The sequence below is a fragment of the Candoia aspera genome, chromosome 7 (assembly GCF_035149785.1).
Source record: "Candoia aspera isolate rCanAsp1 chromosome 7, rCanAsp1.hap2, whole genome shotgun sequence".
Classification (NCBI taxonomy): domain Eukaryota; kingdom Metazoa; phylum Chordata; class Lepidosauria; order Squamata; family Boidae; genus Candoia; species Candoia aspera.
Window position 1 is genome coordinate 54,998,690 of NC_086159.1, and position 24,843 is coordinate 55,023,532.

Genomic DNA, 24,843 nt, shown 5'->3' on the forward strand with positions numbered 1-24,843 from the left:
CCCCCACCTCCCATCTACCCATTTATCTCCATGAGAAGTATTGGTAGCAGCTCTTCCTTCCATCCCTCAAGGCCATTCCCTCAGCCCTCCATCACTGGAAGTTGTCTTGTTTCTTGTAATTGGGGTGTTACTTTTTGATTTTTCTTGTTTGGACCAGAACAGCAGGATTAACTAGTCTGTTGTTGGCTGAGGCCGGGTGGAAATTGATCTGACTGGACTTTTGGAGTGAAGCAGCAGGCATTTAAGAGCACGTGTGCAGCTAAAGTCATTCTGGATACAACTGCTATTAAATTAAATATTTTTAATTTTAAATATTTTTCAAGTAACTTCCTAGTAGACAGATTGGAATTAATTTAATATTTTCTGCCAGGATATGTTTTAGCCCTGATGGAAATAATTGAGTGAGACATCTCTTATATTTTTGTATAAGAGATCAAAAACACAGAGCCAGCCTCTCTCTCTTCACATTCCTCACATTCGAATGGCTCTACTGCCAGGGCACGTGGTTGCTGTAAGTGCAAGGAGGTCTAGAACTTAGACTACCAGATCTGGCTGGGGGAAAAAACAACAACTGAAAGACCACTAGAGTTCTCTGTATTTCTCTTTGCTGTCCGGTGGCTGTCCAGATTTTATAGCCCAGAACAGGTCAACAGAACTTCTAGAATACAATGTCTAAGTTTGAGTTAGAGACAGTAAACATTTTCTGTTTCATGCACACCCTAATTATGATGTCTCATATGTTATTTGGTTAATTTATTAGGACCACAGTTTCATAAATATGATTGCCTGGCTAGAGGGGTTAGTACAGATTTAAAAATACATGATTATACAAATGTTTCTTGTTTTGGATAGCAGTATTTTAAAGGAGCCAGAAACGACTAATGATTGGCACACAGCGCATCAAATATTTTTACATTGTATGAAATCAGAATCTTCTGATTTCTGTTTGTGGGCATAGGCTTCCATGCTATTAAGTATTGGCTTCCATGCTATTTCTTTTCCACGTGTGGGAAGGAAAACAGAAAAAAACTAGATTCTGGAAAGCAGCCTGAACTATCAAATAGAAGTTGCTGATTTCCCCTCCTTCTATCTGAAGGAGGAAGGAGCAAATGGGCAATAATGCTTGTGTGCTTAAAGAAAAACTGAACTTGGGCTACAGTGAAATCCAACATAAAGCAGCCTCCAAGTAACTTATTTTTGCTAATCCTCTTGGACTCATTTACAGGACTAAATACATAAGCAACTATTATTTTTTCCACTAAGATAATGAGCCACATTATTTTTCCCAAGTCATTCCATATTCTGAAATCAAAGCTAAGCTATAAGAATACCAGTAATCGCAACACTAGAGATAAGGCCCTTTTGGCAAGTAGTGAATTTCTTCTAGCATGACAAAACTCAGACTATCTTGTTTGTTTTTGCATGTGAAAGGCATAAATTATAAATTGCTTAGTGCTGCCTGGGTTTTTATTAATATTTGTAACAGTGCCATATTTATTTTCCTTCCATGGCTGTCCAGGAAATTCAAAATGTAGCAATAATATAACAAAAATATTATATTCTGGCAGTGTGAAGCTGATCTGTGTCATTTGCCTGCACATACACACACTTCAGTGATCACAACTAATACATTAACAAGCAAATCCATGCTTTAGTTTATTTGTGTACAGTCTCCAGAAATGCTTGACATTTTTAAAATTATTATTAGTTCTTTGTACGTGAATTGCAGTTTGAACTGTACCACCTCTACTAATGTACAGATTTGAATCTAATTATCCAGTGGCTTTTGCATTTTCTGTCACACTTCTAGTTCATTTATTGTATCAGATATGTATAGAAATAAGTATTGAAGGAACATGTTTAAAGCACATGCTTAATTACACATTTAAGTACCAGTTTCCAAGTGGATTAACTGAAAGACAATTCAGGGATGAGATAAAACATACTTAAAAGTGAACACCTGTAAAACTTAGAACAAAAATACAGATGTTACCTATCCCCTATATAGGACCACTGCTCTAAATCATCTTCTAGTTCAGTGTATTCTATACAGTGTCTCTGCCTGTCTGTCTCTGTTAATACATTGTATTATCCTTAAAAGAAGACGTTACCTTTCCCCTTCTATTTCTTATTAATTACAGTGTTTTGACTTTTTTGATGAGGGCATTTAAAATATTTTTAAATATACTTTATGTTATGTGGATTTGTATGATGTAAACTAGAAAATTATAGTAAGTATTTTTTGCTAGAGAAAACAGAAATTCTGATTAAAATATACATCATTTTATGAAAACAGTATTGGTGCATTTATATATGGAGAAAACAACAAAGATGAAACATATAAACATATTAACATATTTAATACCATATTTCTAGTTCATCTTGGAATAGTCAAACCTCAGCAGTTTCTCTAAAAAACAATAATATGTGTAATCTACATAACAGCATGTTTGAAGTGTCTGTTCTTGTGTGCTGTTCTTTAAATACAGGAACATAGAAAAATAGCCTTTCAGGAGGAAGACCAATAAAAATTAAAGGTTGGATTTGTGTTCTGATTGTGATGGTGGGAACTGTGAACTTCTGGATATTATTGGAGACACTGTGTGATTATATTAGCTATATATTAGCTCAGTGTTTCTCAGCCTTAGCAATTTTATGAAGTGTGGACTTCAACTCCCAGAATTCTCCAGCCATCATGGCTGGTTGGGGAATTCTGGGAATTGAAGTCCACACATCTTAAAATTGCTAAGGTTGAGAAACACTGCATTAGCTAGCTGTTCTTCATTCTTGCTCTAATTAAAGTGTCTACATCAGGTGAAAGGCTGATCTGTACTTTCTGTTTGCCCCTGTATCAGGGTTACAGTTGGGGAAATAGCTTATATTGTCCTCAGTCCATCCAACCAAGCTTTCTTTCCTCTGCTGGTGCGACAGGGCTCTTCAGCCTGCCTACTGTGCTTTATTCTGCCATACACAAACGCCTCCATTCCAGTTGGCTGCTGTGTGCTGTGGTGGGCATCCTTCCTTTCCCCAGTCTCTGCTCTTCACCATCAATAGCTATTTTGTAATGGGCTGCTAGACAGCTTGCCATGAAAGGCTGGAGTTTGCTTTTGTGTGTGTGTGTGTGTAACACATTCAGCAAAGGTGGTGGATGTTTCTTTTCTCTTTTTTCTTGTAACTGAGTTCTGCCAAGTTTCCCCTTCTAGCCCAAGTGAAAAGTGACAAGAAGTATAAAACTGTGGTTTGCCTTTTTATTTTCTTGGAAAGCCACACCCACAGAAGAGGAATTATTTGGTGCTTGTTTTCCTGTCAAGTGTAGGAGAGAAAAGAACCAGAGGAGACCACCAGTCAGGGCCATGTTAACTGCCATTTGGACAGAATACCTGAACGCCTCTCTGGTCAAACTGGGGGAAGGACTGAAATCTGTAAAAGAATTTCTGAAGCCAGCTTCATTTCCAGCTGGTTTATGCACAGGAGGCACAGATGAATATATGTTTGATAGCCATGTGGGCTATTACAATATCAGTTAACATAGTCGCACAGGGAGGAATCAAGGATTATTTGCATTATTTGCATCTTATATTTTAATGAACAAAATGGAGGCATAACCAATTGTCCACATGGTATTCCTATGCTGAGTTTGAAATGAATCATATCTAATGTTCTATAAAAATTAGAAAAAAATAAGTTCCCTTACTTTGCAGCATGAAGAACAAATTTAGTAGTCATATCAAAGGGAAAGATACAAAATTGGTTTAGAGAGACTTGGCCAAAGTAGTGGATGGTTTCTTTTTCTTACTGTCTAAATTTGTTTCTTAAATGGTAGTGACTGATTTTTTTTCCCCTTTCCCTTTCCTGTGTTTAAAAATTAAGACCTAGCAGTTGAAGTATTTCTTTGTTCCAAGAGTGCTTCTGGAGATCCCAAAGGGATGCTGGAAATAAAAATACACTGGTGACCAAATCTCGTGCTTCAGCTTTACTTTTTTATTAGGGATATGACAGCTGGTTTTAAGAATTCAAAAGGTATGATGCTGCCTTCTTCGTTTAGGTAGGACCTCTGAGAATCATCCAAAGCAGTGTTATTTCCCCTCATCAGCTCCAAAACAGTCATCTTTATTTGCTACCTGTAAATGGGAGTGGGGAAACGAATGACAGCAGCTATTTTGAAGTAACTGTTGTGTAGGTGATCATCAGTATAGCAGAATTTTATACCATAAAGCTGTTTGTGATATTTCTAGAGGCCTACATACACCTTTTCTGGAACAACAGCATATAAATCAGTATTCAAATTAGCACTATACTCTACAGAAATTAGTGTACAAAGTGAAAGAAGAAAAGTGCTTGTAATATGATTTAGTCAGTTTCCATAGCGTTAGTAAGTGAATTTTAATTGCATAATTATTTTTCCCATTAGGAAAAAAAGACTGCATCTACTGAGAATCTAGTACCATTTATTTTAATGGGATTTCCTTCCAAGTAAGGGAGTACAGGGATCAAGCTAAAAATGTTTAGCATTGGCTTGCGGATGCTACAAATTATTGCTTAATCCTTATCATGTAGGACTAATGCCCCAATTTTTATTTCTATGTGTTTACTGATGGAACAATTAAATTATGGAGTTGTCCTTTTGTTGTGGATGTTGATGTTCCATCTTCACTGATGAAAAAGGTGTAGTAAGAGACTTGTCAATTGAAACCACATGTCTTCAAAGACTCCCCCATGAAAGGAAAGTGAATAATCATGACCGTAGTAAATGTGGCCTGGACAACAACATAAGACCACCAACATGGCTGAAGCCGAGACAGGTGTTGAAATCCAGAAAGATTTTTAAAGCAGGTTCATTCCCAGTTGTTTTATAAAAGCAGCATGAGGCTGCAATGCAGAATGGCAGCTCATTATCCTAATACATTATTTTATTACATAGACAATTAGGTTCATCGCAGCAGTCATCCAGTATAGATTCATTTGATGGTTAAACTAGTGTGGGCATAGGTAACCCTTCAGATGTTTCAGAGTATAGCTTCCATCAGCCTAAGCCAGCACAGCCAATGGCTAGAGATGTGCTAGAACCTGTTTCTGTATTAGAATAAGCATCTAGCTATTAACCAAAAAGGAAAATAGGAAGCATCTAACTATTAGCCAAAAAGGAAATAAAAGGATAGATGTTGTTGTTAGTTGCCGTTGAGTCGTTTACGACTCAATGGCAACCCTATGTATAACAGAACGAAATGCTGTTCAGTCTTGCGCCATATGCCTGACTGTTCCAATGTTTGCATCCATCGTTGCGTTAATTGTATCAATCCATCGCACTGAAGGTCTTCCTCTTTTCCCCTGGCCCTCGACTTTACCAAACATGATGTCCTTTTTAAGCAATCGGTCTTTCCTGATGATATGCCCAAAGTATGAGAGTCTAAGCTTAGTTATCTTTGCCTCTAGGAAACATTCTGGTTGTGTTTCTTCTAAAACTGATTTGTTTGTTCTTCTGGCAGTCCATGGTATTTTCAGTAATCTTCACCAACACCACAATTCGAATGCATCAATTCTTCTTATGTCTTTCTTTTTTAATGTCCAACTTTCACAGGCATATGTGGCAAATGAGAAGGCCATGGCGTGAGTCAGACACACCTTTGTTTTTAAACTGACATCTTCTGAAAACTTTAAATAGGTCTTCGATGGCAGATTTTCCCAACGCGATACATCATTCAGTTTCTTGGTTACTACAAATTGGCTTATCGTATGCATATGTACAAATGAAATGTAGAAAAAAATTATAATGTTTTTACCATGTATGGGCGGAGGGGCAAAAATTAAAACTAAGTGACAGGTAATCTGTGCATCTACTTAGTCTGCTTTTCCTATATTAGCTATAATAGCTACTGCAAGACATTTGCCTTCCTTGTTAATAGTAAAGGAATGGGATTTTTCCAACTTTTTTTAATATCATTCTTTTTGTGCCACATCAAGGAAAAACACTAGGATGAAATTCTGCTTGTATGATAAACTAACATTCTTCAAATCAGCATAATGTATGGAGAAAGAAGTACATTATAAGAAGTGCAAAGTATTTACAAGCTTACTTTCTTCTGAAAACTTGTTAGTATATATCTTGTATTTGCTACAAAATACAAAATATTTTATAACATTTTAAATAATACATTAAAATACAAAATTAGGTGGTGAATAGTCTTAAATTTTTCAGCATCTTGTAGTTTTTGTGACTGAATTACAAGAATATTATACTATAATGCACTTTCAAAGAAGAGCCATTTCTTTACTTTTCAAGCTAATACATATTCTAAAACCTAAATCTGCCATCTTGATTTCAGATGCTAAGTTTTTATCTGCTATTTAATGGGTGAAGTGTAATTACTTGTTTAACTTTACTCCTATTTAAACCTTTAATCCCCCCCTTTTTTTTCTTGGCAAGTTAGTTAATTTTGTAAAAAAGAAAAAAAGAATGAAGTTAGGAACTTTCAAGAAAAGGCATAGGAGGACCTAATTTAACCTAGAGTGTCTCTTTTATTCTTCTGTTACTCATTTGAAGTGCCCTGTCAACTTGAACTGACCAACTTCAGTCATTTTTATCCTTTTATTTTTTTTTCTCTAATGTAAACTGAATTCCCTGCTGCTCATGGTATTTTAGTGTTTGGCAACATTTAATGAGCAGGTATCATTAAACTTAAAAGGTGCCTTTCTATATTTGTCTGATTAGTTATTGAAGGAACCAAAGGGCTCCTTTAATTTATCTTTGCTTCTTGTTATATTTTGATGTCAGCCCATTTTATGTTTGTGTCCATTTATGAAATAGAACATTATAATTTTGGTATGAGGTACGACAGAACCTGGACCAAAATGCAGATCCTATTTAAGAGAACAACCTTGTTTACAAAGAATATCAGAATGTTTTCATTAGGACTAAAGTTTTTTTTTAATCTAATAAAATAGTTATTACCTACATAGGTAAATATAGCTCTTAATTTAGTCATTTCATATATTTATTTGCCCACAGTTTTTATGCTTTGCTTAATGGAATCACCCACTCACATGCACAGAAGTGTGTTCAATATAATAATTTCTCAGTTGATTAACAATATCAACTAAACAGAGATACTGCATGCTATAATACACAGAAATTGACTACAACAATATATTCTAAGACAGAAATAACATTTAGAAGCATCCAGTCCTTCTGCTTTCCAGAGCTACTTTTCTGTTCTAGATAATATGCAAGGTAGCGCTTCTCATTTTCTAAACTTCATGCAGGATAGAGAGGTTGATCATATATGTGTATATGTGTATGTATATATGTATATGTGTGTGTGTGTGTGTTTGTGTGTGTGTAAGTTCAGAGAAGTGTTTGCCTTGTGAGAAGCAGCATCTCATTGGTCAATTCTCACTAGCAGCTTATGGCATCTCTACAGTCATCCAGCCATTATTGGGCCAAAATAACAGTAATGATACAGGCTTTATATTACTTTATCAAGGGCCGGGCAGTACTATAAAGATGCAGTCAGTCAGTCAGTCTGTCCTGGAGAAATATGCCGTGATCGTTATAGTATGACCATTACCTCTCTAGAATGATATTCTTAGTGAAACTGTTTTTGGTGTCTAAATGAATTACAAGAAAATAGTGTGTGGCTTAATTTTTTTTTCCCCAAAAAATTATTCACTGATAGCTCCCAAGGATTTTCACTTTCAGAACTTCTCTGAACTGTCTTGGAATCTGTTTAGTTGTTGTTTATTCGTTTAGTCGCTTCCAACTCTTCGTGAGTTCATGGACCAGCCCACCCCAGAGCTTCCTGTCGGTCGTCAACACCCCCAGCTCCCCCAGGGACGAGTCCGTCACCTCTAGAATATCATCCATCCATCTTGCCCTTGGTCGGCCCCTCTTCCTTTTGCCTTCCACTCTCCCTAGCATCAGCATCTTCTCCAGAGTGTTCTGTCTTCTCATTATGTGGGCAAAGTACTTCAGTTTTGCCTTTAATATCATTCCCTCAAGTGAGCAGTCTGGCTTTATTTCCTGGAGGATGGACTGGTTTGATCATCTTGCAGTCCAAGGCACTCTCAGAATTTTCCTCCAACACCACAGTTCAAAAGCATCGATCTTCCTTCTCTCAGCCTTCCTTATGGTCCAGCTCTCGCAGCCATATGTTACTACGGGGAACACCATTGCTTTAACTATGCGGACCTTTGTTGTCAGTGTGATGTCTCTGCTCTTAACTATTTTATGGAGATTTGTCATTGCTCTTCTCCCAAGGATTAAGCGTCTTCTGATTTCCTGAGTGCAGTCAGCATCTGCAGTAATCTTCGCACCTAGAAATACAAGGTCTTTCACTGCTTCTACATTTTCTCCCTCTATTTGCCAGTTATCAATCAAGCTGGTTGCCATAATCTTGGTTTTTTTGAGGTTGAGCTGCAAGCCAGCTTTTGCACTTTCTTCTTTCATCTTCATCATAAGGCTCCTCAGTTCCTCTTCGCTTTCAGCCATCAAAGTGGTATCATCTGCATATCTGAGATTGTTAATGTTTCTTCCAGTGATTTTAACTCCTGCCTTGGATTCCTCAAGCCCAGCATGTTGCATGATGTGTTCTGCATACAAGTTGAATAGGTAGGGTGAGAGTATACAGCCCTGCTGTACTCCTTTCCCAATTTTAAACCAGTCTGTTGTTCCGTGGTCTGTTCTTACTGTTGCTACTTGGTCGTTATGCAGATTCTTCAGGAGGCAGACAAGATGACTTGGTATCCCCATACCACTAAGAGCTTGCCACAATTTGTTATGGTCCACACAGTCAAAGGCTTTAGAATAGTCAATAAAACAGAAATAGTTGTTTTTCTGAAACTCCCTGGCCTTTTCCATTATCCATCGGATATTGGCAATTTGGTCCCTAGTTCCTCTGCCTTTTCTAAACCCAGCTTGTACATCTGGCAATTCTCGCTCCATGAACTGCTGAAGTCTACCTTGCAGGATCTTGAGCATTACCTTACTGGCATGTGAAATCTGTTTAGGCTAAACTGCAAAAAATAAAATTTAAAAAATCATTCTTCTCTGGAAAGCATTAAGTTACATTTCTCTGTTCATAAATAGATGTAGAAATTTAGAAAACCATTTCTACTCAGCTCAGATTTGCTTGCCTTGCTTATTCCTTTCTCCAAATAAGTGGAACATTATGCCAAATACAACTACCCTCCAAACCTGAAGAATTCATGTCTACCACCAAGCTATTACTTAGGCTCATAAGAAAAGTCCTCTGATTCATACATCTGGAAGGACCTAAATTGCTTTGTTGAAGCTTTTTCGCATATGAGTTAACCAAATATTTTTCACATTACCTTTCTTTCCCCATAGTTGAGTAACTAAAACAAAATATGCAGTTAGGTAAATCATTGTCTACTCCTTTAAATAAAAATATGGCCCCTGAGAAGCAATATGCAGGAAGCCCTAAATTTGCATAAAGAAAACAGCTGATTAAGTGAGTGCACATGTACAGAACACACTTTGAAACATTTAGTCTATTATGTTTCATTGACCGTGTGCACGAACAACATGTTTTAAGTGTTACAGTATATTCTCCACCTCTTTCTGTAGCTGCATTAATGACTTCTACATTCCATGTCCCTTGCTTGATTAAAGTTCAGGCCTATACCTATCTATCTAGATTAAGTTCTACTGAACTCTGTTCTGTAATACTTATTTCTAAATAATGTATACACAATGGTGGTTTTTTTCCCTAAATAATGTATACATGGTGGTGAGTGTGTGTGTGTGTGAAATAAAGTTAGTATTGTTGGCAAATAACTTTCCTTATATTCAGAAGTTATTTAACTGCCGAGCAGGGTTTTCAGAAACTTTGATGGGCCATTTTGCAGATAAACCTGATGCCAAGGACTACTGTTTAGCTTTAGCTAGGTTTTTAAAATACTCCCTTAACTGTAGATCATGAAGTGTTCTCTACTCTTTCTGGAGAAATATCACCAAATCTTAGATTGCACTACCGGAGTGGTAGAAATATATTCTTTGCAGAATTTTCACATTCTCATAGATTAAGAGAATAGTAAATTCAATAATATAAAATGAGAAGGAGTGAGAGAAACTTTTCAAACAATACAATATTTATTACAGTAGTAAAAAGATAAGAGGAAGGGAGGGAGGGAGGGAGGAGCAGTAGATTAAAATCCTAGAGCTGGAAACTTCTCTAAATAGGATTTTGCATACAGGCTAAAATGCAGTGCGTGTGCCTTTCTGTGTGTGCATTTTTGTGCATGTAAATTGCATATATAAAAATATACTCTTACTTCAGATTGTTATCCTGAGTTGCATGTTTAGACTGCTAAAATTCAATTTGAAGTAAGATAGTCTTACTTTTTCAAAATGTTTAGAAAAAGCACTCTTAATTTCTCAATTCACTACTTGCCTATTTCTAGCTAAGTATGATTTGGGTTTACAGGCCAGGCTTATAGTTATTTTCTCTGTTGTAATAATGTATGGAAGTCCTCCTTGGACAGCACGTCAAAAAACCTGGAAGATTCTTTGGAGACGGTGTACCTTACTTTAGTTTCTAAGGTTCTGCTCAGATTGTTGCCTGTTTTTTAACTTAGTCTGGACCTATCTGGATATTCTGACATTGTCATCCTGTGGTACTACAAACTGTTTTCCTCCAGAAGTGTTGGACTACAACTATTATAATACTCAGAGAGAATGCTTGCCTTGTGGCTGGAAGTGATGGGAATTGCAGGTTTGTAATTCTATTGCTTTATTAGCATACCTTCTTGATTATTAGGTCTTGATGATAGTTATGTGGCCCTTTCCCCTTTTCTTTAGCAACTTTAATATACATCCGAAATTCTAATAAGAAAGAAAAAAAGAAAGAATTAAACCCTCCCACTCCTGCTGTTTTGTGCCTGTGCCATGTAGGTTTTGGTTGTGAAAGGGGCAAGTATTTTAAAACAGGCATTTTTAATCATGGTGCGGTATTTTAGTTATTTATTTTTAAATGGTTGGCAATCTTAGTACTATTTTTAAGTAGATTGTTTTTCCTTTCATTAGTTCTGTTAAATGCTCACAGCCAATATGAACTTGTCCTTGTCCAAAAGAGAGTCCTAGAAAATACAGTATAGAACTACAGAAAGGCTAGAATCTCAAACAGCATGCTAATGCTCCATTATCAAAAGTGGTAGAAACAAATTAACAGTTACGCTTTCTCAGTGTGACAGACACAGAGTATCTTCTTTAACTAAAGACCTTTTCACACATATTGTGTATTGTTATTTTTTACCACACAAAATATGTAATTGCATACACACACTCACCCAAAGGAGCATTGTTGAGGGTATGACCGGAAAACTAGTACATGTACCATCCTTCAGGATGCCTGTATTTTATTCTCATAGGTATAGGAAAGCTGGAATGTGTGAACCAACCCTATATCTCCTGTCCTTTAATAAAGTCACACAGTGAGGTCAGACTTTTTCCTTTCATTCCTAGCACCTCCCTTTAAGGCCTCTATAGGAAAAGAGGCTACCAGTTAGGTGTTAATGGCTCTGGAAAAGGTGTAAATGGTTGCTAAAGGGTTCTTAATGGTTACTGTTCAAAGGGTGTAGACAGTGCAGAGGGGGAACAAGACAAACCAAAATAATGTTCTTTCACCAAATCTAGTATTTCACCATATAGAGATTTTCCTTTGAGGAAAGGATTATTAAAAAAAAGGGGGGTATTGCATTTATTAGTGCTTCTTTGTTATGTGCATTAGCCTTGAAGATAATCCTATTCGGTAACACATTGACTCTCTTAGTTGCTTTTTTTAAAAAAAAGTTTGTTTAGTTTGAAGATATACTTCATTATTAGCAAAATCCAGTCAAATTAAACTTTCATTTATTCTGGTAGAAATGTTAGAAGAAACAACCTTCTGTCAATGGGAACAAGTCTTGTTTGCTGTTCTATTTCTGTAGCAGGATAGCCATTGCTGGATAACATGCTGAAAGCTGTCTTGTGGCTGTCATAATGATATAGTTCCTATAAATTAGAGTGTGTTTTGTTTTGTTATGTTTTGTTTTATTATTTCACCTTAATGCATTCAAGGTAGAAACTGGCAATGGCAAGACACCACCAAAACATGTGCGTGTCCATGTAATCACCAGGAATCCATCTCAGATCAAAAGAGACTTCACCTATTGGGGAAAAGGTGGTGATAAACCACTTCCATAGTGTTCGAAGAAAACTGCATGACTATGAAAACTTTATTGGATACTCATATATTGGATACTCATATATTCTTAATTGTAATTTTACATTAAAAATCATTTTGGCCATGGCTTGAGGGAGAAGTAGATACTACATCACTCCTACAACTACAATTCAGTGGTCTTATTGCATTATTTTCTCTTTTTATTTTAATTCTGCTGTGGACACTACGGCCTAAATTTTGTTTGAAGAGCTCAGAAGCTCATTGGCATGGTTAAACACTACAAAGTTTAGCTGACAGTCTTAAAGAAATTGTTTTGTTGTTTAACGTGTGTGGCCTGACTTAATTTTAGTGAGTTTTGTATCTCTAGTGTTGTTTGCTGTGTTGAAATATATCTTGATTTTAAACGGGTTTTTTTTCTTGCAGCTACTGTAGTTCAGTGGGGTTTGTGGAATCTTGTTGGGCAAGTCACTATTAAATCAGACTAAGTTCCGTATCTTTGAGACAAGAATATTAAATAGACATCTCAAGGACTTGTCAGAATGAATATATCAAAGTGAATATTTGTAGCTCAGGGTTGAACTGTGGAGTCCTTGGTGCCCTCTGAGCCTTGTTGTTTTCTTACAGACTTTTCATTGCCAAACTAGGCAACATCTTCACTGCAAAGAGGGAGTGGGCCTTGCTCTCAGTTTATATACTGTGGCTTGCCCTGCTTGTGTTGGTAGGGGTGTTGTTCTCTCCTTGGGAGTTCCTTGATTGGGCTGTTGTTTGCTGCTTGGTTGATAGACTGAGTTAGTAGTTCTTTGATAAAGGAGTTTTCATCGTGTCTTCTGACTGCTAGTTGGTGTTCGTGGATGTGTTCTGCTAGTCTTCTGCATGTCTGTCCTACATAGTGGCTGTTACAGTCTTTGCACTGTACATTGTAAATAATTCCTGTTTTTTTCTTCTTGGACTATTGGGTCTTTTGGGTTACTTAATATGTTTTGAAGAGTTTTAGTTGGTTTGTGTGCTACGGAGATGCCATGCAGTTGTAACAGTCTATTGGTGGTTTCTGAGATGTTTCTGATTTATGGCAGTGTTATCCTTTTCATAGCTTCTATTGGTTGGGATGTAGTGGGCTAGGTAAGGCACTTTTTGATAAAGTTGAGAGGGTATCCATTTCGCTGGAAGATGCTATACAGATTATCTTTTTCTTTTTTCTGGTGTTCTGGGTTGCTGCAGTGTGTAAGTGCTCATCTGAATAATGTTCTTACACAGCTTCTCTTGTGGGAGGTTGGGTTGTTGCTTTGGTAATGGAGCACTTGGTTGGTGTGGGTAGCTTTCCTGTAGACTTGCGTTTCTAACTTGCCATCATTTCCTCTACTGATGAGGATATCCAGGAATGGTACTGTGTTGTTGTTTCTTCCTCCCTTGTGAATTTTATTCAATTGAAGATGCTATTGATGGTTTTGTGAGTTTCTTCCACTTTTGTATTATGACGAAAGTGTCATCTGTGTACCAGATCCATACTTTGGGTTGTATGTGTGGGAATTCTATCCTCTCCAGACGCTGCATTACAATCTCTGCTATAAATCCTGAAATAGGTGATCCCATGGGTGTTCCTTCAATCTGTTGGTATATTTGTCCATCATTAAGGATGAGAACTCCTTAATCTCACAACACATGGACAGAATCAACCATAGTTTCAACTGGGAAACTGTGAGCATCCTAAACCAAGCCAAATCCAAAAACACCAGAGAATTCCTGGAAGCCTGGCACTCAGACAAAGCAGCCATCAACAGACACATAGAGGTAAACAACATTTACATACCATTCAAAAGAGACAATAGAAAAGCCAAAAGACCAGTACACTCCCTTGCCAGTAAGCAACACCCAGATATGCAAAAATAACACTAGGATTAACACCAGATGAACAATCAAACAGCACAATACACCCTAATCAAGGAACTATTAACTCAGTCTATCAACCAAGCAGCAAACAACAGCCCAATCAAGGATTTCCCAAGGAGAGAGCAACACCCCCACCAACACAAGGAGGGCAAGCCACAGTATATAAACTGAGAGCAAGGCCCACTCCCTCTTTGCAGTGAAGATGTTGCCTAGTTTGGCAATGAAACATCTGCAAGAAAACAACAAGGCTCAGAGAGCACCAAGGACTCCACAGAATGATTATAATACAAACTGTGAATGCTAAAATACAATTTGTATGCTAAAATAAATAAGACACAGCTAATTTGTGGTTTTAATGTTCTATATTTTGGAGAGAGAAATGGTTATCTTGAGTAGTGTAATTTCAAGATATTTTTGTACTTTTGCAAGACTGTGGACTATAAAAATTTGATGCATAAGAACAAAATACATTTTTTTGTGTTTTGTTTATTCAGCATGGTGCCTTTATTTTATTTCCTTAAGGATACACATCAGATATTTTACTTCCTTAAGCACACACATCAGATAATTTGATAATCCCTTGAAGTGATTTTTTTCTGTGTCATATGAATGTCTGAGTGGGCTTTAGGAATTTGGGATTTCTGCCTTGGTAGTATTACCTATCTGATAGGGTTTTATGATAGGTATAAGCCTGATGACTTTTAGATTTATAAAGCTAAGAGCTGTAGTTGTAGATTTTTGTTTTCAATGTCATGGGTTTATTTAAATCAATTAAAATGTTCTCTATTTGGTATAAATGAATTCCATGCAGCTGTTGCTTAGTTCTTTTGTGTTCTTCTATGCTATTTCAATCATGAAGCAAAAGCTTGTGGCTAAATTCATCCCAACTTTGGCTAGATACGTTGTTGAAAGTAAGACAAAACTCTAATAATGTACCAGTTCACTCATGAAGGATTGATACTTTTATATCATGAGTGGATATACAGGGCCTGTGTATTAGTACACACAGTTGGTAGCTTATGGCAAGAAGGAATTGAATGCAAAAACGTGCATGGAATTCCATGCAGATAAGTGAGTAGTAGAGTGCTGGATAAACTGGGAATAGATTATGAGTATTCTTTTTTTGCAGACCCTTGAGTTTTATAAACTTTTTAATACTTACATGCATGTAGAGACCTTTATCCATTCTTTAGAACATGCAGAGATTATGACTGATGGCAACAACTGTATGAAGATCAGATTGGGCAGCAAATCCAGGCAGTTTTCCCTACACACAGTAGCTGTGTTGATATGTAATGCTAAGGCAGAAAGTATTGAACCATGAGTAGTGTATAACAGCTTACTTGAGCATAACACCACATACTAACAGGGAGGTTTCCTTGTCAACTTAAACCAAAACAAACTAACGATTTAGTAAGATGCGCGAACTCAGTGATTACTTTAAAAGCATAAATGGGGAATGTGAGAAATGTTAATGTTTTCTACTACAGATTAAGGTTACTATGGTAACTAATCATTTTGGCCAGGTGAAGAGGTTGAATTTAATTGTCCCTTTTTCGGATGTTAATTTTTGCACCTGGGGGGAAGAACTTGCCTGGACTTGTTTTAATTTCAGTTTCCCTTCTGTGTAGGCATGTAGAGAGTTAAGCAGCTCTCACTGAGAGCCTGTAAGAATGCAGAAGCTTTTAAATATGTTTGCTTTCTGTAAATAAAAATTATTTTTATAGAAATGCCTGGTGTGTGACTTTTCTGATCTCTCCTGGGCCAAAGGCTTTCTAGCACTCTGCCAACAAGAAAGACCGTAACAGGCTTTAGATATAGAACTGATTTCTCCTAATTGTGAATGCTCTTTCTTTGAAGAATCTAATATTTAGCTTTTATTAAACAACTCATGTGACAAGTGGACTTCTTTGCAATGTTGATTTAGTTGCTGTCTGGTATCCAATATCACACTTACCAAGAGTTTTATAAACTTTTTAATACTTACATGCATGTAGAGACCTTTATCCACTCTTTAGAACATGCAGAGATTATGACTGATGGCAACAACTGTATGAAGATCAGATTGGGCAGCAAATCCCAATCTGATCTTCATACAGTTGAAGATCTGGATGCACCACGGTATATTTGGAATTCTGTTCATATCTTAATAACGCTTTACCCCCATTTAAAATGTTAATTATGTTATTGGTTTTTCATATGCCATTCCTTTAATGGACCAGCGAAGACAGTTATGGTGTAACTTGGACCCTGTTGCTAGCAGAATTTATGTCAAATTATGGTTTATTTAAAAAGATGGGACTTATATCTCATAGTTGAATTTACTCTTTCTCCCCGTCCTCAGACTCTTCTGAAGAAAAAATAAAACACACTGTTAATATGAGGGTAATTTGTCACATGACTAAGAAGTCACTTGTGCCCTTGTCACTTCTCAGCTTGACTACTGCAACACACTCACCAGGGGGCGGCCTTTGAAGACCATGCAGAAGCTTCAACTGGTCCAGAATGCAGTTGCACAAGCAGTAATGGGCATGCCTCAGTATGCCCATGTAACACCTCTGCCTCGCGAGCTGCACTGGTTGCCAGTTTGCTTCTGGGTGTGATTCTAGGTGCTGGATGTTACTTATAAAGCCCTACATGGCATAGGGTCTGTTTACTTGAGGGATTGCCTGTCTCCCATAGCATTTGCCTGGCCAATTCAATCTTGCAAGGTTGGCGTTTCAGGTTCCTTTCATTAAACAATGTCATCTCTCAAGACCCTGGAAGCACCCCTTCTCTGTAGCAGCACCTGCCCTCTGGAATGAGGTTCCCCTGAGATCCAGATGGCCCCTGCTCTGCCATTGTTTAGAAGAGCTGTGAAGACCTGCTTCTCCACCCAGGCCTTAGGTGAGGGAGAGTGAGAGTGAGTGAGTGAGTGAGTGAGTGAGTGAGTGAGTGAGTGAGTGAGAGAGACCTCTCGCTTCATTCTGTCTGCTCTGTCATGCTTGCCATCTTTTTCTTTTTTCTTCTGATTTTACTGTAATTTCTTTGATAGTTGTGAGTCACCTAGAGTCATTAAGAGTTGGCATACAAGTTTAATAAATTATGGTTGTTGTTGTTGTTATGTGTAGCAACAGGTACCAAAACAATTACCAGATGGAGGGTTCTCTGTCTTCAAAGAAAATACAAGCCTCCTCATTTTTCCACTGAAAAGTAATCTGAAAACAGACTGGATTTCCTGTTTTGATAATTCTGCCAGCCAACACAAAAACATCCAACTCTGTAAAAAGCCATTTTTAAAAAAAAAAAATCAATACTTGTTACTATTTTTTTAACTATCATAGTAATATTTTCTTCCCATTATATGTTACACACCATGTGAGCTCCACTTGGCTGTAAAAGAATTTGAATTCTCTTTTTAATTTTGGCACAGTGACTGTTTTTTCTTTTCTACTATATGACTATCAATGTCTGAATATTTTGGTTGACATTTGTTTCTCAAGTTCTTTTTGTAAAGAAGTTGAAGCCACATTCAGGATAGTAACAAGGGATGGTCTGTTGCTCAACTGTAGCTTGCACAAGATGAAGAGATTGTGAAGCACAATACTCTGTCCATATTACTATGACAAGACAGAATCTGCACAATCTTTCTGTGCTCTGTGAAATAACTCCTTTAACTTATCTGGTCCTAGAATAAATTATTTACAGCCCTTCTGGCTTTTGTTCTTCATATTCTTCCTTTTGGTCATGGCTGACAAATTAGCATACAACATAAGAGTAATTTTTCCCATTGATATCCGTAGGGATGTGCAGGGAATGGGAGAAGTGGGGGCAAGTGATGAAATGTGCATCACAACATTGAAGTACAAACTTTGACCCTTACATACTTGTGTGCCATGTCTCAATTAAAGGGTGGAGTTTGTGTTGTGACATCACAATGCATTTTTGTGAGTTTAACATCATTGTAGGAAAAGACACCAATATTGTTTGCCATTGGTAATTAGTCTTGGTTTGTATATGCCTGTTACATTTTGTTTCAAGGATTTACATCTTTACCACTATAGCATGGTGTGGTTGTTATAGTGTTGGACTAGAACTGGAAAGGCTTGGGTTCTTATCTACCCTCAGCCATGGAAGCTGGGTGACCACTAGAGGATAAATAATCTGTGCTTTCTGGCACATGCACTTTTTGAACACTCAAACTAATGTCAAGGCTACATATACTACTCTTCTTACATTGTTGCTTTAAATAATAGCTATTGTTCATCTTTCACAATTTATGTGAATCTTAAAGATAATAAAAACTTCATTGCATTTATTTTTCCATTTATCGGTCATCAAGTTTCTTGCAGTTAAGGGAGGGAGAGAACAAGATAAACTTTGAAAGCTTATTCAGAATTTTTGTAAACAGGTGCCACTCAAGTGGCTTAGATTGAAGAAATCTGCTTATGTTTGGCCAGAATTTCTTGTTTTTAGAACAATAGTAATGGCTGTGTCAACTATTCTGTTGCCAAACTCTGTCAAAACATTCCTGTTTCTGCATATCATCATGACCTTGCTAAATCATATGCCCAACTGTCAAATTCTCAGAACTATATTCCTAAGCTATTTAAAATATGCAGAACCTGCAGAGGGAGCTCAAATCATTTGTTTGGGGGGCTTCAAATTATAGGGGTTTTACAAATTATTCATTTAGAAAGAAATGTATCATTAGCTGCCCAAATTGCACAAAGCCATGTTATTTACCTTGGTACCTGAATTACAACAAAGTTCCACACACTTGTACAACACAGCCTTAGGGAATGATTCTCTTGCCAGAAGATGGAAGAACATGCATTAGAGTTTCAGTTTTCATACGCTTACATAAATACACTTTTTTTTTTGCTTTACCTGGCCTTTTCCAATATAGAGGGCATGATCCAGTTAAAAAATCGATTGTTAAGTTATTTCAATTTCACTGGGACAGTTATGCCTGTTTCAAAAACATTCATTTGAAATTAATGGCGCTTAAAAATTAACTTGGATCTTGTAATGCCTTGCATATTTATAGGTATGCAAATAAGTTTTTATACTGACATTCTCATAACACAGTACAAGTATTAAAATACATACTACCTTCAAAACTTTTTCTTTCTAAAATGATCAAGAAGTAGTTATCCTATTCCTTCCCAGTTCATGCTTTCATATATTTTTTGAAGGAAAAACACTGAACAGAATCAATGTGCCCCATTCAAAACTTTTATGAGAGCCTTATATGTGCAATTTTCAGGTACAGAATAGACTATAAGAAATGTCTTAAAAGAAGATCACTTATCTATATTATCACAAAATACATACTTTCTGGTCAGTTAATAATCTAAAAATTGTTTAAACTCAGACTTGGGCAAATGGCTTGTCAGTTAACAGTACATATGTCTCATCCTTGTAAAAATGCCAGAGATGGAATTGTAATAAAGGATTGGCTAGAATGGGAAACATTAGAAAGAAAGAGCTGGCACCATTTAATATACATGGAAAATAATAAACTTGGATTTTGACCAAATAATTTTGACCAGGAATTTGACAAAATAATTAGAGGGCCAAATAAAATACCCTGTTGGTAATTCTAGCCTGAAAGGGAAGCTTGAAGAGCTGTGCAGTCCAGTAGTAGCAGCAAATATGCACTTAATGCAGAACATAACTTCACATTATTCATTTTTATGAATAAAAACCTGGAATGTGAAGAAGAATGTGAAGAAAGAACTATAGGCTAAGGTGGCCAGTAGTGTAAACAAAATAAACATCCATAAGAACAAGGAGATATTTCAATTTGATGACATTCATAATCTTTAGCAAATAGTTGAACATTTATTGTAGCTGGATATAATTCAAGCAAGAGGAAAGGAAACATTTTAACCCAATATGGCCTCCCTGTTCTTTACTTCTGAGCCATAGATTTGGACAGCTGGGGAATCCTCATTGGCGAGATCAACCTTGCTTGCAAATAGCTGTGTATTTATATTTATTCTCCTTCTCTATGTCAATACAGGAAGTTTTGGGAAGAAGATTCAATGTTGCTGTGAGAATGGCCTTGGTTCTTGTCTCTGGCCAAGTTTCATCATGCTTTTGAATCATGTTTTGGGTGTCCCTTCCTTTCATATCAAGGTTTGGAATTTTTAAGAGACAGTTTAAAAGACAAAGATTAGAAAGAACATAATACAAATAAGTTTTTAAGGGCTTGCAATTTGGCATATTCCCACATATAAGTTGAGAAATCATCTCTCCCCCCTGATCTTTATTATTGTGACTGTATATCCTGGATTAGTTGTAGTTTGCCTGGTAAGGTAGATAAAACTAACCAATTATCTCTGATGTCAGTGTGAAATCTGAAATAATATTATTGAAATCTGAAGATATTATAATCGTACTTTACACTTACATCATAACTCCAAGAATTGTAAATGGCTGAGGAAATACATTCCCTACTCATTTCGTTTTAAAAAAGCATTAAGACCACAAGTCAATGATAAAATTCTGATTTACAAATATAATTCTAGAAATTACTGAAGAGATCCCATAGCAAACACACTTTTGCCTAAGATACAATGTACATTATGAAATATATTATGAGAATTGTCAATTTCAATATGATTTTTAAAATGTGAACATTTTTTCAGTGATGGTATTCCTGATTCCAAGCTTTACTTATTTCTTCAGAATGACATTCTATTTTGCAAGGTCTACAAATGCTAGGGTAAGGTCTCAGGATAAACCTAATTCTCTATCCATCAAAGTAACGTGCGAAAGTGGTAGATTTGTCTCAGAATTTGAAGCTTTAAAATTTTTATAACTTATCTAATCAGTCCCTACAAACTTTTGAAACATGTATAAAGACCTTATTAGTCAAGCCTCCTTTCTGCATTAGGACCTACGCCAAAGCAGACTGACTTGGGAGAATTGAGAAAGTAAAGTGAAGTAATGTAACTATTGTGGCATCAAGAGTCTAGCTTGCTTCAGGTCCTGAACCTGGAAATAGAGAAATATCAATAAGCAGTTAGTCTGTGAAAATCACACAGGATAAAACTATATGAATAAGATCTTCAAAGCCATCACTTAATAATATGCTGAACAAGTCAGATGGCTTATGGTCCTATGAAAAATCTTACCACTGCTGGTCACATTCTGGTTTCTCCCTCTTGATAGCCATATTTCCCATTATTTAAAGTCCTATGTATTCATTTTCATCTCTGCGTGGAATATTTGTATATCTTTCTAATGCATAACAGTCATTTCACAATTGAATCAATTACCAGAGAAAAGGTGTGCCTCTTTCTTTCTCTCTGTAAAGAATGCTCTGTAAAGCATCCCTTGGGGATGCTTTAGCTCTGGAGTTTGTGCATTAAACAGGGGGCTGAACTAATGGCTCACAAAGCCTCCACCTTGATTTATAATAGGAAAGCTAGAAACTTTTTGCCTGATGAGTAATAAGTATGCAAACCTGTTTCATTGTCCATAGCCATAATTTACTTTCCCAAATCCCTGCAACATGGCCAAGGCAAGGCTGACAGCTTGCCTATTTATTTTTGGTTTTCACTGAAGTAAGGAGAAGTAATAGTAAACATGTCACCAACAGTAGAGGTTGGTGGAATGACAGAAAGTTACAGATGCTGCTAATCACTATTCCATGCTAGCTTTTTAATTTCCATATGCAGAGTTGAGAAGCAAGCTGATAGAGATGCTCAAGATTTTCTTAGCAGATTATTGTATTGAAAGGATTGCTGTTGCCTCAAAAATGATGTAAGGAGGTTCCAAATATACATGCTACCACTAAATATGGTGTCTGTGTCTAAGTTACTGCCATAGGTTTTTTTCCACATGCTTCATTTAAATAAATATTCATTTACATCACAAGTTTTAGAAGTTGGGATAGTTATATCACTATATTTAGAATTTGGGATTGGATTCAAAGATGCCTGTACAAAAAGGAAGAACTTTCTACAGCATGAATGGAAGACTTCCCTGTGTGTTGGAGCAAGCGAGTTGTCATGCTTTTGCCCATGAAAGGCTTGAGGAACCAGAAAAGTAACTCAATTAAGTATTGCTTCTCTTGTGCAGGGTTCTATCACTTGATATACAGCAGCCTTGCTTGAGTAACCAAACACTTTGGAAGCCAGTCTTTTTAAAAATAATTTGTGGGTGATGCATAGCAACACACACACACACACACACACACACACACAGTCATACACACAACTCAGATAATGATACGATTCTGTAAGGCACTGTACTGAAGTGTTTACAAACAGAGAAATTAAATCCTCAGATTTATACCAGTCCAGATTTTAACAACTTCACAATTTATGCTGAAAGATGTTAGTATTGCCTGATAAAATCTATCTATCTATCTATCTATCTATCTATCTATCTATCTATCTATCTATCTATCTATCTATCTATCTATTTATTGAATTTATGTCACCGCCCATCTCCCCCATATGAGAATAATTTGAAAGCTAACTTGTTAGGAGCTGGTTCTTTTTTCTTTCATCCATCGTTTAAGACTTAAACTATGCCTGAGCATATGCACACCCATAAACACATCCTGATCGACTGCAGCTGTATAAATGGACAGTTGTTTTGTGCAGCAGTGTATTGATAGAGTACAGCAGTAGAGACAACTTAGGTGCCATTATAAACGTGGAATTGCAATCACATATTATAGGAGATAACAGGTGAACACACTACATATTAAATACACATGAGTATTAAACAGTTTTGTCTATGTAGAGTCAGGTTTTAATTTCTTAATATTCTTGAATTTGCAATATGTTGATAATATCTCACATTTTGTCATTATATTATGTATTTATAGGAAAGCCAGAAATAAGTCCAAAAGTATATCTAACACTTTCTGGAAGCAAAGTGCTCTGTGTGTGTGTGTGTGTGTATATATATATACATACACACACACACAGACACAGACACAGACACAGATACAGAACTTACATTAAACTTACGATTGGCACTGACATAATTTAGGACCAAAACAGTGTTCAAGCTTCATATTGTACAAGTGCATCATGCTTAGCAGCGCTAATCTGGTTTTCAACTTCTTAATGATATTCTCGCCAACATTTTAGGAGCCTTCAAAAGTAAAATTATCATGCCAGACAATAGTATAAATTATTAATTGTAGAAAAGTGATTTGAAAATGTGATTTCCAAATCTGATTTGCTGGAAGATTCAAACCATGGTCTGTCTATTCAGACATCATATCATTTAGTCTAAATTAAATGAAGAAAGTGATATACCATGAACATAGACTATTTGTATTTTGCACACACTGAAATAAAAGATATTTTAGAACATTAATGTCAAATTGTACCCAGTTGGTCTATATGCAATATCTGATATTTAGCTCAGTGAAAATGCTGAATAAATGATTCTATTTGTTCTTCTGTTCAACTACTACTTGATGCTGCTTTAAATTGTGAGTGATATGCTATTTTTAATATTAAATATTTCATTTGTTCAGAGGTTAAATTTAGTGATTCTTAAATTAAAAAAAAATATGGTTAGCATAAATTTATGTATACTATGGTGTTCTCTCCCATTATCTCAGTTTTCTTGGTATCTGTAATTACTTTAAAAAGAGGATTAATTAAATGCATTGTGATACAAATAGGTTGCTGCATAACCTTTCAAACCTATCTTTTTCCCTTTTCTGTGCATTTTTTCAGTGTACAATATATTATATGGTTAATTAATAATTTTACCATTTCTAAAGTGCAGTGGGACTTGCACAGAGCTTACACGCTCCTTGATTACCTTGAACCCGGAGATCTCTGATCCTCCTGGACATGTCTGAAGCCTTTTGGCTGCTAACCAGAAGCCTTGCTTCTAGATCCTGCTGAAGAAGAGATGGCACCCAACTGTTGCAAATGCTGACACTTGTCCAGAGGATTACAACTCTGATCATGCAGCGTGTGAGAAGAGGGAGGAGGATCTTGACCCACTCTATGTTCCTTTGCATAATTGTTTCTGGAGGCAAAAGGGCAGAAAAGGTTCAGCATTACAGAAGCATATTTGATGGGAAGTTGTCATTTGAAAACAGTTTGCATTGCCTGTCATCTTTTGTTTGGAAGAAAACAGGCTGTGGCATAAAACCTGTCACTCCCAGCGGGAGCTTTTGTGCACCCTGGAGTGTCTATCCCAAGCAGTGGCAACCTTTAGACCAGGCTATCGAAGTGGTTAGTGAGAACTTTTCCTGGAGGGACTTTGCTGTATATCTACTGTAGTGGCCTCCCTGCCAAAGGGCCAGTTCAGAAGTGGAAAAGTGGAGTTACGTGTTTTGGCAATTTATGACAGCAGTACCCGAAATTTCTGATGATGATCCTGGTTTCTAGAAGAAAGGAAAATATTAGCTTTCCTGCATCCATTCTATTCTGAGTGGAAGCTATTATAAGACATATTTTAAAAGGCCGGTATTTCACTTTTGTTGTTTGGAAAACACAGTTTAAGCACCATTAAAGGATTGTGTATAGCATGGAGATGTACTTGGGAATAACAGATATAGAGAGGACACATTACTAAAACATTTTCATTTAATTTATCCCATAAATTCTGTATTAGATACCATTATTATGATATATCGGGACTTGTAAATTGCTCACAACCTTCTTGATGTGTGCAAGTATTTAACTATATAACATTCTGATAGTGAAGGAAAACTAGCAGCATTAAGCATGCAGTATACCTTTTCCCTCTGTGTGTGTGTGCGTGTGTGCATGTGTGCATAAATCAATAAAATCTGTCCTTT

At 36.5% G+C, this 24,843-nt stretch overlaps 1 protein-coding gene across 2 annotated transcripts in view; it reads left to right on the forward strand.

Annotated features, from left to right (window-relative positions):
* Positions 1 to 24,843, forward strand: part of FOXP2 (forkhead box P2) — a 331,388-nt gene that overhangs the window by 74,442 nt on the left and 232,103 nt on the right. The gene's annotated exons all lie outside the window — the stretch shown is intronic.